Below are 16,307 nucleotides of genomic sequence, written 5' to 3'. Positions count from 1 at the left end.
TGGCTGTAGGTCTCTCATATACGGCCTTTATTATGATGAGGAATGCTCCCTCTATTCCCACTTTGCAGAGTGTTTTTATCATAAATGGGTCCTGTACCTTATCAAATGCTTTTTCTGCATCAATTGATATGATCATGCGGTTTTTGTCTTTGCTTTTGTTTATGTGATGTATTACATTTACTTATTTGCGAATATTGTACCATCCTTGCATCCCTGGAATGAATCCCACTTGGTCATGGTGTATGATCTTTTTAATGTTCTGTTGGATGCAGTTTGCCAGTATTTTGTTGAGGATTTCAGCACAATGTTCATCAGCAATATTGGCCTGAAGTTTTCTTTCTTTGTTGTGTCTATCTGGTTTTGGAATTAGGATGATGTTGGCCTCATAAAAAGAGTTTGGGAGTCTTCCATCTTTTTGGATTTTTGGAATAGTCTGTGAAGGATAGGGGTTAGCTCTTCCTTAAATGCTTTCTAGAATTCTCCTGTGAAACCATCTGGTCCAGGGCTCTTGTGTGTTGGGAATTTTTTGATTACTGCTTCAATTTCTTTTGCTGTTATTGGTTTGTTCAGGCTTTCTGCTTCTTTTTTTTTTTTGATGAAACTTTTTTTAAGATTTTATTTATTTATTTTTAGAGAGGGAAGGGAGGGGGATAGAGAGAGAGAAACATCAATGTGCGGTTGCTGGGGGTTATGACCTGCAACCCAGGCATGTACCCTGGCTGGGAATCGAACCTATGACACTGGTTCGCAGCCCACGCTCAATCCACTGAGCTACGCCAGCCAGGGCTAACTTTCTGCTTCTTTTTCAATGAGTTTTGGAAGATTATATTTTTCTAGAAATTGGTCCATTTCACCGAGGTTTTCCAATTTCTTGGCATATAGTTCTTCGTAGTAATTTCTTACAATCCTTTGTATTTCTGTGGTATCTGTTGTAATCTCTCCTCTTTCATTTCTGATTGTGTTTATTTGGGTCTTCTCTCTTTTTTTCTTGATGAGTCTGCTTAAAGACTTGTCAATTTTGTTTATCTTTTTAAAGAACCAGCTCTTGGATTCATTGATCCTTAGAATTGTGCTTTTAGTCTCTATGTCATTTAATTCTGCTCTGATCTTGGTTATTTCCTTCCTTCTGCTTGCTCTGGGCTGTCTTTGTTGTTGTTCCTCGAGTTCTTGTAGATGTAGGGTTAGGTTGTTTGTTTGGAATGTTTCTAACTTTTTCAGGTGGGCCTGTATCGCTATGAACTTCCCTCTCAGGACTGCCTTGGCTGTGTCCTATAAGTTTTGGGTTGTTGTGAGTTCATTTTCATTTGTTTCCAGAAACCTTTTGATTTCTTCCCTAATATCATTCTTGACCCATTCATTATTTAATAGCATGCTATTTAATCTCCATGATTTTGAGTGTTTTGGGTTTTTTTCCTTGGGGTTGTTTTGGTTTCCTTTGGGTTTTTTTCCTTGGGGTTGGTTTCTTGTGATCCAAGAAAATGCTTAGTATGATTTCAATTTTTTTTGAAATTCTTGAGGCTTGTTTTGTGTCCTATCATGTGGTCTATCTTTGAAAATGTTCCATGTACATTTGAAAAGAATGTGTATTTAGCTTCTTTGGGATGGAGGGTTCTGTATATATCAGTAAAGCCCGTTTCTTCTAGGGTATTGTTCAATGCCACACTATCTTTGTTGATATTTTGTTTGGAAGATCTGTCCACTTTTGATAGTGGGGTGTTAAAATCCCCCACAATAATTGTGTTGCTGTCAATATCTTTCTTGAAGTCTTCTAAGATTTTCTTTATGTATTTGGGTGCTCCTATGTTGGGTGCATATATATTTACAATGTTTATGTCTTCTTGTTACAGAACACAACAAGGGGGGCCTGGGACAATATACTATTATTGAAAGAAGGCCCCGGGTCCGTTATGTCCGCCGCCCTAGGAAAGACGTCTCTCAATGCCGGAGATTCATGAAAAGGAAAGGAAATGCTTATTTAATGCTATACAGACTTCAAGTAGCGACCTAATGTCTTTATCAAAAATCCTAAAGTCCCTTAAAACACCCACAAACAGACACAGTCCTTCCTTCCTCCCCCTTTTGCCCAGTCCAGAGTACCGTATCTTAGGAAAGGAAATAGAAGTCCATGGCTCAGGCAGTCCTCTGGTTCTTCCCAGTTAGTCCTCCTCTCGACTGGGAGACCTCCCTGGGTTCCCGGCACCCTCAGGTGAGTCGCCGGGATCTCTGCTAAAACCAGGTGGTGGTTCCCCCTTCTAAAGCTGTGGGGGTCCCCACTCTGTCCAGGCCTCATGGTTCTCCCTCTCAGGGCTGCGGGAGTCTCCACTCTGTCAAGGCCGCGTGGTTCTCCTCCTCAGGGCTGCGGGAAGGGGAGAGTCTCCACTCTGCCAAAGCCGCGTGGTTCTCTTTCTTAAAGCAGCATGGTTCTCCCCCTCAGGACTGTGCATGGCTCTCCTTCTCAGGGCTGCGCATGGTTCTCCCTCCTCAAAGCAGCATGGTTTTTCCCTATTCTGCTAAAGCCGCATGGTTCTCTTCCTCCAATGGCTGCCAAGTCTGGGTTTTAAATCCCCGCGGCCAATCTTCCTCTGTAGCCTCATTTCTGACTCCTCCCACACTCGGCTTCACTTGCCAGAATTCATATCCTTCCAGCTTTACTGGGCTGCCATCTTGAGTCTGGGCAGGTGTGGCCCCATGTCCTGGAGCCAATCATCTCCGAGCTCCCACGCAGGCGCTGTAGCTTGGGGGATCTGCCCCGAGTCACATCTTGGTGGGGAAGTTACTTCCATTCCCCTGGTTCAGAGATGATCACAGCTATTTAACATATCCATGCAACCAGCCAAAGGCTATAGATATGTTAAATGACCACGCCAGAGGGTAGCTGCAAGGCTGTTGCTATGCAAAACAGCTCTCAATGGCCCTGCTCCATTTGTCCCTTCCACCAACCCACACCCTGGGTTGGGGGGGGGGGGATGGAGACATCTTAAAATCTCCTGGACACCTTAAGTTCTGGACCCCATTACAAATGCCCACTTGGGGTCCCCCCTCTTGGCTGCACCCTGTAACATTCTTGGTGGATTCTTCCCTTGAGTATTATGAAATGACCTTCTGGGTCTCTCCTTATGGGCCTTATTTGGAAGTCTATTTTGTCTGATATGAGTATTGCTACCCCGGCTTTTTTTTCCTGTCCATCTGCTTGGAAAATTTGTTTCTAGCCCTTCACTTTCAGCCTGTGCAGGTCTTTTATCCTGAGGTGGGTCTCTTGTAGGCAGCATATGTGTGGGTCATGTTTTCTTATCCATTCAGCTATTCTATGTCTTTTGATTGGAGCATTTAATCCATTTATGTTTAAGGTTATTATTTATAGGTACTTATTCATTGACTTTTATGTACGTGTGTTCCTCCCTCTCTCTCTCTCTCTCTCTCTCTCTCTCTTCCTTTCTGTCCTTAAAGCAGTCCCTTTAGCATCTCTTGCAGAGCTGGTTTGGTGGAGGTGTATTCTTTTAGACTTCTTTTGTCTGAGAAGCTTCTTATTTGGCCTTCTATCCTGATTGAGAGCCTCGCTGAGTAAAGTAGCCTTGGTTGCAGACCTCTGGTTCTCATTACTTGGAATATTTCTTGCCATTCTCTTCTGGCTTGGAGTGTTTCCTTTGAGAAGTCAGCTGTTAGCCTTATTGGGGCTCCCTTGTATGTTACTTCCTGTTTCTCTCTTGCTGCCTTTAAGATTCTCTCTTTGTCTTGAAATTTTGCCATTTTAATTATGATGTGTCTTGAGGTGGGCTTCTTTGGGTTCCTCTTGATTGGAACTCTCTGTGTTTCCTGGATTTGTGTGACTTTTTCTCTCATCAAATTAGGGAAGTTTTCCTTCATTACTTTTTCAAATAAGTTTTCGATCCCTTGCTCTTCTTCTTCTCCTTCTGGTATCCCTATTATACGGATATTATTATGTTTCATATTGTCTTGCATTTCTCTTAATCCCTCTTCATTCTTTCTGAGGCTCTTTTCCTTTTCTTGCTCTTTCTGGGTGTTTTCTTCTACTTTGTCCTCTAGCTCACTGGTCCGATCTTCTGCTTCATCGATCCTGCTTTTCATTCCTTCTACTGTGTTCTTAAATTCAGAAATTGTATTCTTCATTTCCTCTTGGCCCTTGTTGACAGTTTCTATTTCCTTTTTCATGTTGATGTAGTTTTCAGTGAGTTCATTGTAGCTTCCCTGTAGTTTCTGGTAGCTCACTGTGAGCTCATTGAGCTTCCTGACGATCATTGCTTTGAACTCAATATCTGATAGTTGAATTGCCTCTATTTCATTTAGCATTCTTTCTGAGGCTTCCTCCTTTCCTTTCATTTGGGGATTGTTTCTTTGTCTTCCCATTGTTTGTGAGAATCTTCTTGTTAGCCTCAGCTTTTTAAATTGATCTGTTCTGGCTCCCTGGGTTTGTGGTGTGAACTTCTGTAGTAGAATAACAGTGAGTTTCAGTGGTGCAGTTTCCTTGATCTCCCAAGCTCACTTGTCTTGGGCTGTCATTTAAGTTGGTTTTGTGTTTGTCTTTGGGTTTTGATTGTTGTTGGGTCTTTCTTTGGTGGTTCCTTCCCACCAGCTGGTTAAATGTGGGTTACTCTGTCCACCACCTCTTGTATTTTGTTGTGCTGCTGAGGGCAGGTTGTGTTGAAGCTGGTTCTTCCGTGTGTATAAGGTTTAAAGAATTCTCTCTTGCTCTTGTTCAGTTGTTTGTATTGGGTACTGTCTCTACTGTTTATTTGTATTTCCAGATAGGTCCTGGATTGAGGTTTGTGTGGTTACCACTCCCTCCTTCACCTTCTTCTGTTGTTATCTGTTAGTGGTTCCTTTGTTGTTGGATTTCCTCTTCCAGTAGGTATCCTGGTGTTCACAGCCTCCACCTATTCTTTTTTGTCATTGGTTGGAGGGGGAAGGCAAAATGGTTTAAGACAGCCACAGAGTATTCTATGAGATTTACAGTAGCAGCAAGTAGAGAAGACAGGAGATCCTTTGACTTTATATAGTCTTAACTGTGATCTTCCACCCAGCTAGCTGATTTTTAGAAAGGATGGAAAGAAGATAAGACTCTTGTTTGGGAAGGAAAGATTGTGAGTTGGATCTATAAAGCAGGAAGGTTGTGGGAGGTCAGATTCTGAGTTAAGGTGAGAGTAAAGCATAGTGAATAGGTGCAGTGTGTGCAAGAATAGAGTTAACAACTACAGTAATAGAGTGTTGGAAACTCTGAAATGGACTAAGATCTGGGAGGGGTGTTGTGAAGTAATTACAATTGCATGGAACAGCAATTATTTACAATAACATTAGGACAACAATCATATGACAGATTCTGTGAGATCTAGGTAACAAGAATAGGGAGTACAGAACCTCGAGTAGTGTGCTAATGGGACACAGGTGAGTTAAGGGACAGTAGATTAGCAATACACTATGGAAAGAGATATCAGGGGAAAGCTGTCAGGTCATACAATATATCCAGCCTAGCAAAGCAGACTACACAAAAAGAAGAAGGATACAAAAATACTATTAAAAAAGATGTAAGAATACTGGAAAAATAGTAATAATACAAATATGCAATAACTTGCAGGTTCTCTGCAATAGCAGAGTGAAGTTTGTCTCACTGTCCCAGCTGTTGTGGTGCCCCTCCTTTGGGTTCAACTTTGGTCTTTTCACAGATCCAGGATTTTGTCTCACTTGTAGGTATTTAGAAAAAAATAAAAAATAAATAAAAATAGAAAAGACAGACAAAAGAAGGAAGAAGAAATAAAATTGGAGGAAAGGAAGTAGGAAGGAATAAAACAAGAAATCAGGAATGAGAGGAAAAAGAAATCAAAAGAGAATAAAAACAATAAATATTAAAAATTAAGAATTGTTAAATAATAGAATCAAATTAAAAAGTCTCTTGGTTTCAAAGTGACCAAACCGGTTTTTCTGCTCTTGCTGGCTGCAGCAGGCTGAGGGGTGATTGGTATGGCTTTTCTTCCTGTCAGCGGCACTCGCACTGGCTCCCACACTGTCTGGGAAGCTAAGGTGGCTCCACAGCCTTGTGCCTTGGGTGTGAGAATCAGGTCTTTCCTCAGGGTTACTGCTGTGGACTGGGGCGTGGGGATGCTCTCCCTGCACGTGCGTCCTCAGCTGGGTGGCAGGGAGGCTGGAGTGATTGATCACTTTGGGAGAATTCCCCAAACAGTGTATGTCTATTCACTCCTTCCTCTTGAGAAATTCCTCCTGTTCAAGCCTGCTGCTCCACGCAATGGCCTGGCTTCTCCCGCAGCCAAAATCTCCAGCCAGACCGGTGACTGTGGGGGTCAGGGCCTGCTGCTCGACCCAGTCCCTCTGGTGTCCACAGCCTCCAAAGGTGCTCACAGCCCTTGCGTGTTTGCTAGCACCTGGATTCCTCACAGAGCTGCTCAGACCTTGTTTGGCTGGGGAGGGAGCAGTTGTCCTGGCTCTCTCCCAAGGACTGTGTGGCAAACCCAGCAGTGGGCCCTGGGCCTGGGGCTGCAGCCCCCAGACCACACGCTGGTCCCTGGGACCCTACCTTGTTGCAGCACTCTTCTTAGGGTCCGACTTTTTGGTTCCGCCACAATCCTTGGTCCCCTTTTTTCACATATGCTGAAGTATGTTGGTTGCTTGCTTCTCTACTCCATAGATCAGTCAGGATTTTCTCCCCTGAGCAGAGGGAAGCCAAATCTGCTCTTTCCTACTCCAACGCCATCTTAGCCCCAAGTTTAACGCAAAATTTGATGCAGGTTCATTGCTCTACGCACTCGGTCATTTTGAATGTGATGGCCAGAGAGTACACATGCTCATTTAACAGTGTCTACCGCCCCCACTGACTAGTACAGGGAAGTCATCATTGTTCATGCATAAGCATTACAGTCCTCTCTCCTTGGCTGCCAAGTTACACTGATATCACACAAACTCATTATATTAACAATGGTGGACTTCTTATGGACAGACCTCATATAATAAGTATAAAGATAAACAAAAATTAAATAGGTGAATAAAATGATTAATATTAGATAAAAACAGAAAGCAGTGAAGAGAGAGAGATTGTTAGATGGTAGAAGGAGGTGAAAATTTGAAATTAAGTGATGAGTAAAGGCTTTATGATGAGAGATGAAGTTTAAAAAGGAATGTAAGGTAGATGTGGGAGAGCAACGTGCACATCTGGGGAATAAATGTTATAGGTAGGGGGAATGGCCAGATGGAAAGACAATGAAGTAGAGAAGTGCCTGGAGTATTTAAGGAATAGAAAGGATGTCAATGCATGGAGGACAGACCGAGCAAAGTAGAGAGGAGAAGGAACTGAAGTCAGAAAGGAAATGAAGACCCTGATTGATAAGGCTTAGGAGGCATTTTGAGGATTTTGGTTTTTACTTTGAGTAGCCCATTAAAGAGATTCAATATGATCTGATGCGTTTCAACAGTATCTCTTAGGATTCCAGGTTGATTAGAGACTGTAGGAGTATAAATACAAGATCAGGAAGACCAATAATTAATTCAAATTCATGATTTACTCAAAGATATGCTTCAACTTACTAAAGAAGTAGAGTAGAGATTGACAATAATGGCCCACAGATCAAAGGAGGCTCTCAGCCTGTTTTTGTATGACCTGTGAAATAATAATGTTCCCACATTTTGAAAGGTTTTTGAAGGAAGAGCAGGAAAAGAAGAAGCTACCAAAACTGCATATGCCCCACAAAACCTAAATATTTAAAATCTGGAAAGTGCTTTCCAACACCTGATATAAAGTATCTGGCTGGTAGTGAGTCTTCAACAAAATTGGAAAGAGGAACACATGAGTAAATTAGTTGCTGACCTGGCTGGTGTAGCTCAGTGGATTGAGCACAGGCTGCGAACCAAAGCATCACAGGTTTGATTCCCAGTTAGGGCACATGCCTGGGCTGCAGGCCACGGCCCCCAGCAACTGCACATGGATGTTTCTCTCTCTCTCTCTTTCTCCCTCCTTTCCCTCTATAAAAATAAATAAATAAAATCTTAAAAAAAAACAAAAAAATTAGTTGCTGAAAATATTGTAAAGTAATAGATATAAAAAAAAAAGCACTTACGGCTTCACCCCTAGCCTTCACAAGCATTGTCATTTCCATTGAACTTTTGAAAATTATAGTCTGGTTTTCACAAAAGTGAACCAGAAGGCATTTTCTCACATAAGCAATATCATAAATAACTGTCAGATATAGTTGAAACAGCAAAATATATATACAATAACAAAATATTTTATAAACCTTTACATTTTACAAGCATTTTCATGTTCATATCTAATTTAATCCTCAAGTCAAATGTATAAGATAGGTATTATTTTCTCGTTAGAAATTACCACATCATAAATCCTTAGTAATTGTTCAAGAAGAGTTGAATGAAATCTTGAGTTTTACATCTGCTAATGCCAAGGTTAGGTTTTTTTAATGGGAACATTGGATGCTAAAATCAACACGTATTTTCAGTTCAAGATAACAGACTAGGAAAACATTGACTTTCTGTTTCTCTTAAAACCATATTTAAATAAAAGTATAGAAATATCAAAATTAATAAACCAATAAAAGCCAAGAAGTTTTGGAAGTTATTAATCACAGAAAGGTTTTGATATATTGCTAAAAAGCAAAAAAAAAGAAAAAATAGAAAAAAGGCTTAAAACAGGGAGACAGAAGTTGTATCAGGAAAAATACTCATTTAATGAGCTCCAGGGATCGCTCAGTATCCTGCCACATTAACTATGTTTAAATTAATGTGGACTGTTGTTGGTAAGCAAGACAAGAAACCCAGGGTGAGAGTGTTCAACTGCAGGTTGTCAGCTATGGCTTATTGCCACTACTAGAAATGCCATAAAATGTTGCCCACACCAAGGCTCATTTGATATGACTGGAGATTGGTGCTTTACAAACTGTTAAATTAGAAATAATCTTACTTGGCAACTATAAACTGCTGTTATTATTAAAATATTTTTATGAACTCTGAAATTAATTATTTAAAAATATGTTGCCTTGACAAATTCTGTCTCAACATGCTTGTTTCTGCTAAGCCAAATTATCTCAGAATACCACTTATCTAATGTTATCTAATGTTATTTAATGTTATGCCATCTAATGTTATTTTGCCTTGTAAGGATGACTAAGATAATATTCTATACCTCAAAAGAAGAAAAAAAGCATTATTGTTCATCTGTTCCCATTTGACAGGAAAAATCAAGAGGTGGGTTTTCCTAGAATACCTTTGTCCAAATTCCCTTTCTTGTCTTGAAGCCCTAAGTTGAATCATCTGTTTAATAAAATTTTTCCTCTTTGAGCAAAAATGATGAAAATAACATGACTGTAATTTGCTATTTTCAAGTAAGTCTGACATTTGACCATCTTTTTCAGAATTCCTATAAGAAATCTTTGTCCCAAATTTGTACCAGTTTGCTATTTTGTTCAAACAAAGAAAATCAAGAAATTGTTCCTTACTAAACTCGCCTCTAATGACATCAAAGAATTATGGTTAAATGTCATAACTGTAAATCATTTCTGCTCTGGATAGGTTAGAAAGGGCTTATCATATTTCTTCTTTTTTTTGAAAGAGAATTTGGATGTGAGCAAGACCTTTTGTGTCCTACAAACCTCAAAGATTTGAGGGGATGAAAGTACAAATTTGCTCTGACCATACTCTAAAAGAATCTCATGAGCAGAAGCTAAAACTAATTTTGTAATGTATGAATTATGTCCAATGCTATTTTAAGTAGATTTTAACCAAAAATATATATTGAAATATTTTCACTGATCTATATGACTCTTAGTTCTGAAACACCTGCATATTATAACATGCACCGATAAGAGAGAAAACACTTCAATAAAGACAAATAAACAAGGTTTGAACTATTGAATAGATAAAGCCATGTGCAGGCTAGGATTATTCATATCTTTCTTGTCATGCTGAAGCTTCCAACTCCTGGACAATGATATTTGTTTCTTTCATCCTGGGACCCCAAGGGTATGTATCCTCTCTTGGGCATAAGAATATCTAAACCTGAAGTTACCTTTAGGTGCTGATAATGCATGGTGAAGAGTGGATCCACCTGGCACGCTCACAATGATCAACTTGTGTTGATCTCACGTCAATACATTGCTCCACTACTAACCTGCGATAATATTAAGCATTTTCTTTCCAGACGTGAATGAGATGCCTTCCTAGACATATTCAAAAAAGGCCAGAGAAACTGGCTTCTAATCCATATGGAATAACCCACTGGTATATTTCTTTCAGAATAGACCAAAATTTGTCTAAAATATAATCTTTGTATATTTAGATCCTTTAAACTAGGCCAAAGAGAAAATCTGGGCTGCAAGACTTAATTACAAATGTGGGATATGCTATGCTGACTATCAGTGGTCCTTGAGCTAGAACCCAGTATGGTCCACAATCAATTTATGACTTGAACTAGAGACCTCTTATAGGAAAATGAATATGCTTATTATGAGTAATTATGTACTGTTTGGACACCCAAAAACCATAAATATCCCTTTTTTAGAGTGCATATTTATTCGCCCACATTCACCACCTGAACAGGTAGTCAAGGCTCTGCAGCCAGTACCATCCAGTATCATCCCAATTCCTTGTCCAGAGGACATAGAAGTAAAGGTCCAAGAAGAACACTAAAAGTAAATGGCAAAGAATAAAGAGAATCATGTAGAGAACAATGGACAGAACACTGGGAATAGCCCTCATAGCAGTGCATATCTGCTACTGACATCTGGGCCCCTGAAGACCAGTGGAGTCCTCAGTTCCCTCTAGTGCAGTCCTGTGCCTCTGGACCTCCATCCCAAGCATATACAAGACAGCTTAAGTGAGAAAATCCAGATGTCTTCCATGGGCTCCTCCTCTGAATGCCAGGTGGTCACATGCTCATACAGCCATGTGGGAGATGTCCTACCTCCTCTGAAGCCTGATTCAGAAGCAGTAGTATTCTCTCATCCAGCCCCATGCTGCTCCCAGCTGCTAGAGTGATCCATAAAGGAAGTGCTGGGTGAAGATCATCTGCCCAGCTTCTGGGTTCATCGATGTTGGGTAAGAGATGTACCATGAAACGCCATTAGACATCCCATCAAGGAGCCCTTCTCCACTGGCATCCACACACAATTAGCTTATGCTGCTTTTGCTACTACTGCTACCACTGCTGTGGGACTGAGTTGGGCTGTCCCCACCTCCTAAGCTGCCTTGTATAGCTAGGAGGCAGCTTGGAGAATGCTGAATGTCAGTGTAACAAGAACTTGGAGAATAAAATGAAGGTCATGGCTGACTGCAGTGCCACTCAGCCTGCCCCTTCCTTCTTTCCATCTGGCTTGGTGATTGCAGACACCCTACCCTTGGCCACTCACACTTGGCAGGTCCCTGCTACTATGGAACAACTTTGCAGACTGATTTGCCTCACCCCAGAACCTCTCTGTCCCTCTACCTTCTCTGACATGTAATCTTTATCAGAAAACAAAATATACAGCCCCTTACTCTCCCCCTGCTATTCACACTTGGTTTTCTTCCTCTTAATTCTAACTGCATTTTGTGAATTCCACTTACTGTGATTGCAGGTTTTATATATTCAGTTATAATTATATCTCCTATTTCTGACCTCCCTGCATCTCTTAGGAACTCAGCCTTCTACTTCCAGCCATTCTCCTGTCACCAAAATGAATCCCTGACACCTATGTGTGTGATTCTCCCTCTCCCATTTTCTTATTGACCCCACTTCTAGTCCCTTCCACCAGTTCCCCCATTTCCACAGCCCAGCCCATCACCCCTGTAGCCCTCCCTTCCCCCATCACAGTCAAGGCATCTGCAGATTTCATATTTCATCCTGATCCATGCTGCCATATTCAGATCTTACCAAGACTCCAGGGTGAGGTCCCTCCCATCTTCCCAAGTCCATTGCAGTATGGAGCAGAGGTACCCTGCAAAAGGAGCAGTCTCTCCACTGGCCCACCTGCTTTGAAGGAATCCTGCCCCTGCCCTACTCCAAACTATCCCATTGGCCCCCAAACCATCATAGGAAACACTGATAGTCAGTAGAAAAGAACCTCTCTCCCAGTGCTCTTGTTAGTATCAACTGCCCCTTATGGGTTCCATAGTCACCTATGTTCCACTAGATGACACTTCTACAAACTTCACTGCCATTTACACTGAGTCTATGGACACTTCTCCTCCCTCTCATGCTATCATTTTTCATTCTTTCCCTGTTTCCAGGGAGAATCACTCCCCATTGTCCATGGCACTTCCTAACTCCGAGAACATACCACCCAATGTCAGCATTCCCTTGGCTAATGAATCCACCCCTTTTTCCTAGAAATTAGTCAGCAGAGGGACCCAACTTTCCAACCCACCCTTGAACACAGAAACCACCTCTCAGCCCACATCTGGGGCCAATGATGGGGCAGCAGCCTAAAAACTCTTCACTGTTGGGAAAAGTGGTAGGCCCAGCATAAGCTATGGGTGTAATTTCTCCTGCAGCCCAGCCTGCCAGAGGCAGCATAATGTGTTCAGGTAGTTCAGGTTTGCAATTGCCAGATTTCACATTTGACACCACTGTGAACGCCCAACTGGCCTTTGGTGACAACCCAAGTATTCTCCTCACTGAAACACCCACTATTGCTGGTGTTGGAGTTGATGCTGGGATGCCTAACACTGGGGACATCAGCTCACAGTTTGTCAATACATCTCTAGGTCCACTTGTGGTTATCAGACCTGCAGCTTCCGTGGATCATGAAAGCTAAAGGGTCAGTATGTCCACCCCAGGTCCCACTCATTCACATCCAGAATGGATGAGTGAGTGAGGCATCCAGAGCACTCAACATTAGTGATGGACTGAGGAAGATACACAGCACTGCTTCTATATCTCATTTTGGTCATATCACCTGGGATCCACCTGGCCTCAGCATGGCTGATGCAGTAGGAGGAGCAAGAGCACCCCAATACTTGGATATACTGCTGGTTCCACCTTAAATCTGGTCATCTGGAGCCCACATAACACAGGTGGTGTGGTGATGGGAGGGGATAACACCATCTGTGTGGTGTTATCTCTTGCAGGTGCTAGTGCTAGGGTTCACACTTGCCATCAATAATCCTGCAGCCTACTACAGAACACCTCCTATACTTGGAAAAGTCACCACTATGAAGAATTGTATGTCAAGAGATATGCCTGATTTCACCTTTCATCAGACCACATGGGGCTCACCTGGCTACACCACACCCATTATAGATACAAGTGTCAACACCATCCCTAGGATACACCTAGTTCCACCTTATTTCCAAGGACCTAGAGCCCCTGTTCAGAATCCAGGTGAAACTAGGGGAACATACATCACTCCCGTGATTGGAGGACCTATATCTCTACTTTCCATCAGTACATTTGGGGTCCACCTATCCAAAATATAAGAGGTACATGTAGAGGAAATGTCTCACCTGTGATGAGAGGCCACTGTGTCACCATGTTCCATCAGAACACTTGGAGCCCAACTACCCAGACCACAGGGACAGTGACAGGGAACGGTCATTACTGAATATGCTTATGGTCCCCCATTCATACAGAATACCTGGGCTCCCCTGACCAAAGCAGTAGTGCTATGGGGGATAGCACCAGATATTTTTAGAGAGAAGTACTTAGTCTCAGTCAAAACACCTGTTTTTAATACCCCTCTGACTGTGGAGGAGCCAGAACTGCAGTTGGAGGCTCTTGCCCAGAGCAACTGTGCCTGTGCTCTGGGCACAGCAAAAGATGCACCTGGGGCACCTGCCCAGGGATTCATAAGAGCTACCAACCAATTCTGTTACAAATCTCAAGAAATTGGGAACAAATTTTTCTCTGCAAAACAGTGTGTAACCGTGAATGGACTTTGCTCTACTGGAAAGGGGCTAGGCTCCTTTAAGTGAAACTTCACTTGTTACTGGTTGACCTGCTGATAATCTTACATCAAACCAGAGGACCACATCTCAGGGGGTTGTGTGCATGGGAGTGTGTGTTGGAGAGTGAGGAGCACACGAGCCCAGTTTACATGTACAGTGGACTTGAGATGTTCAAGTATAGGGAATAGAAGATTGCTACATGTATCAACTGTGTTATCGCTGGCTAGACTGTTAACTTGGTCAACCCAAGCTCTGAGCCAGTTTTCTGTGGAACCATCAGGATGCCCACTACTGTTTATGGATCCTTCCTTTTCCCCTACTCATTTGCCTCAATGGGTTCTTATCTTTCCAAGATTGTGTATATAAGTGCACACAAATAAAAACTTGTTCTCGTTAATCTACCCCTGCTCCTGTATCTATACTCTTTAACTCAGCTGTAGGGGAAGAAAAGACAAATGAATGATGTGTTGAGCCAGACTTGCCTATGCAAAGCTTTATGTGTCCCAGTAACCGGGATGAGGAAGTAACCATGCTTTATGACTACACGTGCTAACTCCTGAAATCTTGTTTTGAGGGATGATAATACAGGAGGAAGTGAGGTCCAGAGAAGGGAGAGGTAGAGTGACCCACCCTTGCCTCTTCCCTCTATGCTTCTATCCCACCACTCTGACATCAGTGGAGGCTAGGTAATCTCTGATGTATCATAGGAAACCACACTTAGTTTTGTTTTTTAAAAAACATTGAAATTTTGTGTGTGTGTCTTCTTATTTAATTTAGACTTAGGCTAGTCATTCTCACACATTCCCACTTCACCCAGAGAGGATGAATTTGGCATTTAGGTTCTTGAGTCTGGAGAAACAAAGTAAGAAAAAGCTCATGCCTCCTCTGTAATTATTGAGAATCTAAATTTACTTAGAATTTATCATACTGTTTGAATATATAAGAAAAGATCCTTTTTAATAACTGGCCTGATTCTTATATAAACTGTTAAAATATTAATTCACACAAGTTAAAATTATGCCCAGTTCTGGCTGACCCTAGAGTTCTGAAGGGTCTCCACTAGACTTAACAAAGGTAAAATTCTTGACTTTGTGGAGCCTGCATCTTAGTTGGAGGGGGGAAAGAAACAACAAACACAAGGAAACTTTTGCTAGGTTAGCCAGTAACAAATGCTATAGGCAATAAAGCAGTATATGGAGGATTGAGATTGTGGGGAGAGAAGGAGGATTTTCAGTTTAAACAGAGGATAGGATAAGCCTTACTGGGAAGGTGGGATCTGAACAGTCTAGAGGCAGGCGAATGAGTCAAATATGTGAGTAAAAATCATTGCAGATAATGGGAATAACCACATCAAAGGCTCAGAGGAAAGCTGCCTGGTGTCCTGAGGGAGCAGTTGGTAAACAAATATGGCTGGAATAGAGTCAAGTAGGAAGGAGGAGGAGACAGAGAAAATGTGGGTTGAATTCCCTGAGCCACCATTTATGGGCTGTATAATCACAGATGACTCAACTTCAGGCATCTCAGTAAACATGGTGCTTTTTCTATGGTCTATTTACTGGCAAAATTTTTGAAAGGTTAAAATAATATAATGTAGGGAAGTAACTTATTAGCCATTTTGTTATTGTTCTGTACATAAGGATAGAGGGTTAACAGATAGATAATAGATTCGTAGGTAGATAGGTAGGCAGGTATGTAGGTACACAGTTTATGTAGGGAAATAGGCAGAGTTACAGGTTGAAGTTTTTGTGTCACCCCCTTCACCAAAAAAAAAAAATACTCAGCTGTTGAAGTCCTAACCCCAATGTGATGTATTTGGAGAAGGCACATTGGGCAGGTAATTATGCTCAGAAGCGGTCATGAGGGTGGAGCTGCCATGACAGATTTTGTGCTGTTAATAGAAGAGGCACAAGAACTTTCTCTGTCGGCCGTGTGAGGTCACAGCAAGAAGGTGCCCGTCTGCAAGCCAGAAGGAACCTCACTTAGCAAACAATCCTGCCTTGATATCAGACTTTGCCACCTCTAAAACTATGAGAAATAAATCCCTGTTTAGGATTCCCCAGTCTATGATTATTTTTAATACTAGCTTCATCAGACTAAAACAGGTAGGTAGATAGAAAGGCAGATAGAGGAATAGATACATGATAAATACAATGATACATAAATGACAGATGAGATAGAGAATATATGTATGATTAATGAGTTCCTTATGCAACAGTGCTTTGATTATTTTCACTAGGCAATTCAAATAGGCAGTCTCTATTTTAAAGGGAGCATAGAAGTGCTTGCTTTTATGAAGTAAATACATGGGGAAAATATGATAACTGAGCTTAAAAATGCACAGAACTGAGCCTAGTGCAACATTTATGAGATTAGCCCTGTAAAAACAAAGAACACCGTCACAGAGAGGCTGTGGA

The 16,307-nt window shown here is 41.7% G+C and overlaps 1 pseudogene; it reads left to right on the top strand.

The window, feature by feature from the left end:
* The first annotated feature begins 10,665 nt into the window (after nt 1-10,665).
* Nucleotides 10,666-11,986, top strand: LOC123819919 (annotated as a pseudogene).
* The last annotated feature ends 4,321 nt before the right edge of the window (nt 11,987-16,307 follow it).

The sequence above is a fragment of the Phyllostomus hastatus genome, unplaced genomic scaffold (genome assembly GCF_019186645.2).
Source record: "Phyllostomus hastatus isolate PE091 unplaced genomic scaffold, TTU_PhHast_1.1 phas_contig_34, whole genome shotgun sequence".
NCBI classification, from domain to species: Eukaryota; Metazoa; Chordata; class Mammalia; order Chiroptera; family Phyllostomidae; genus Phyllostomus; species Phyllostomus hastatus.
This window is presented reverse-complemented; position numbering and strand designations above follow the sequence as displayed.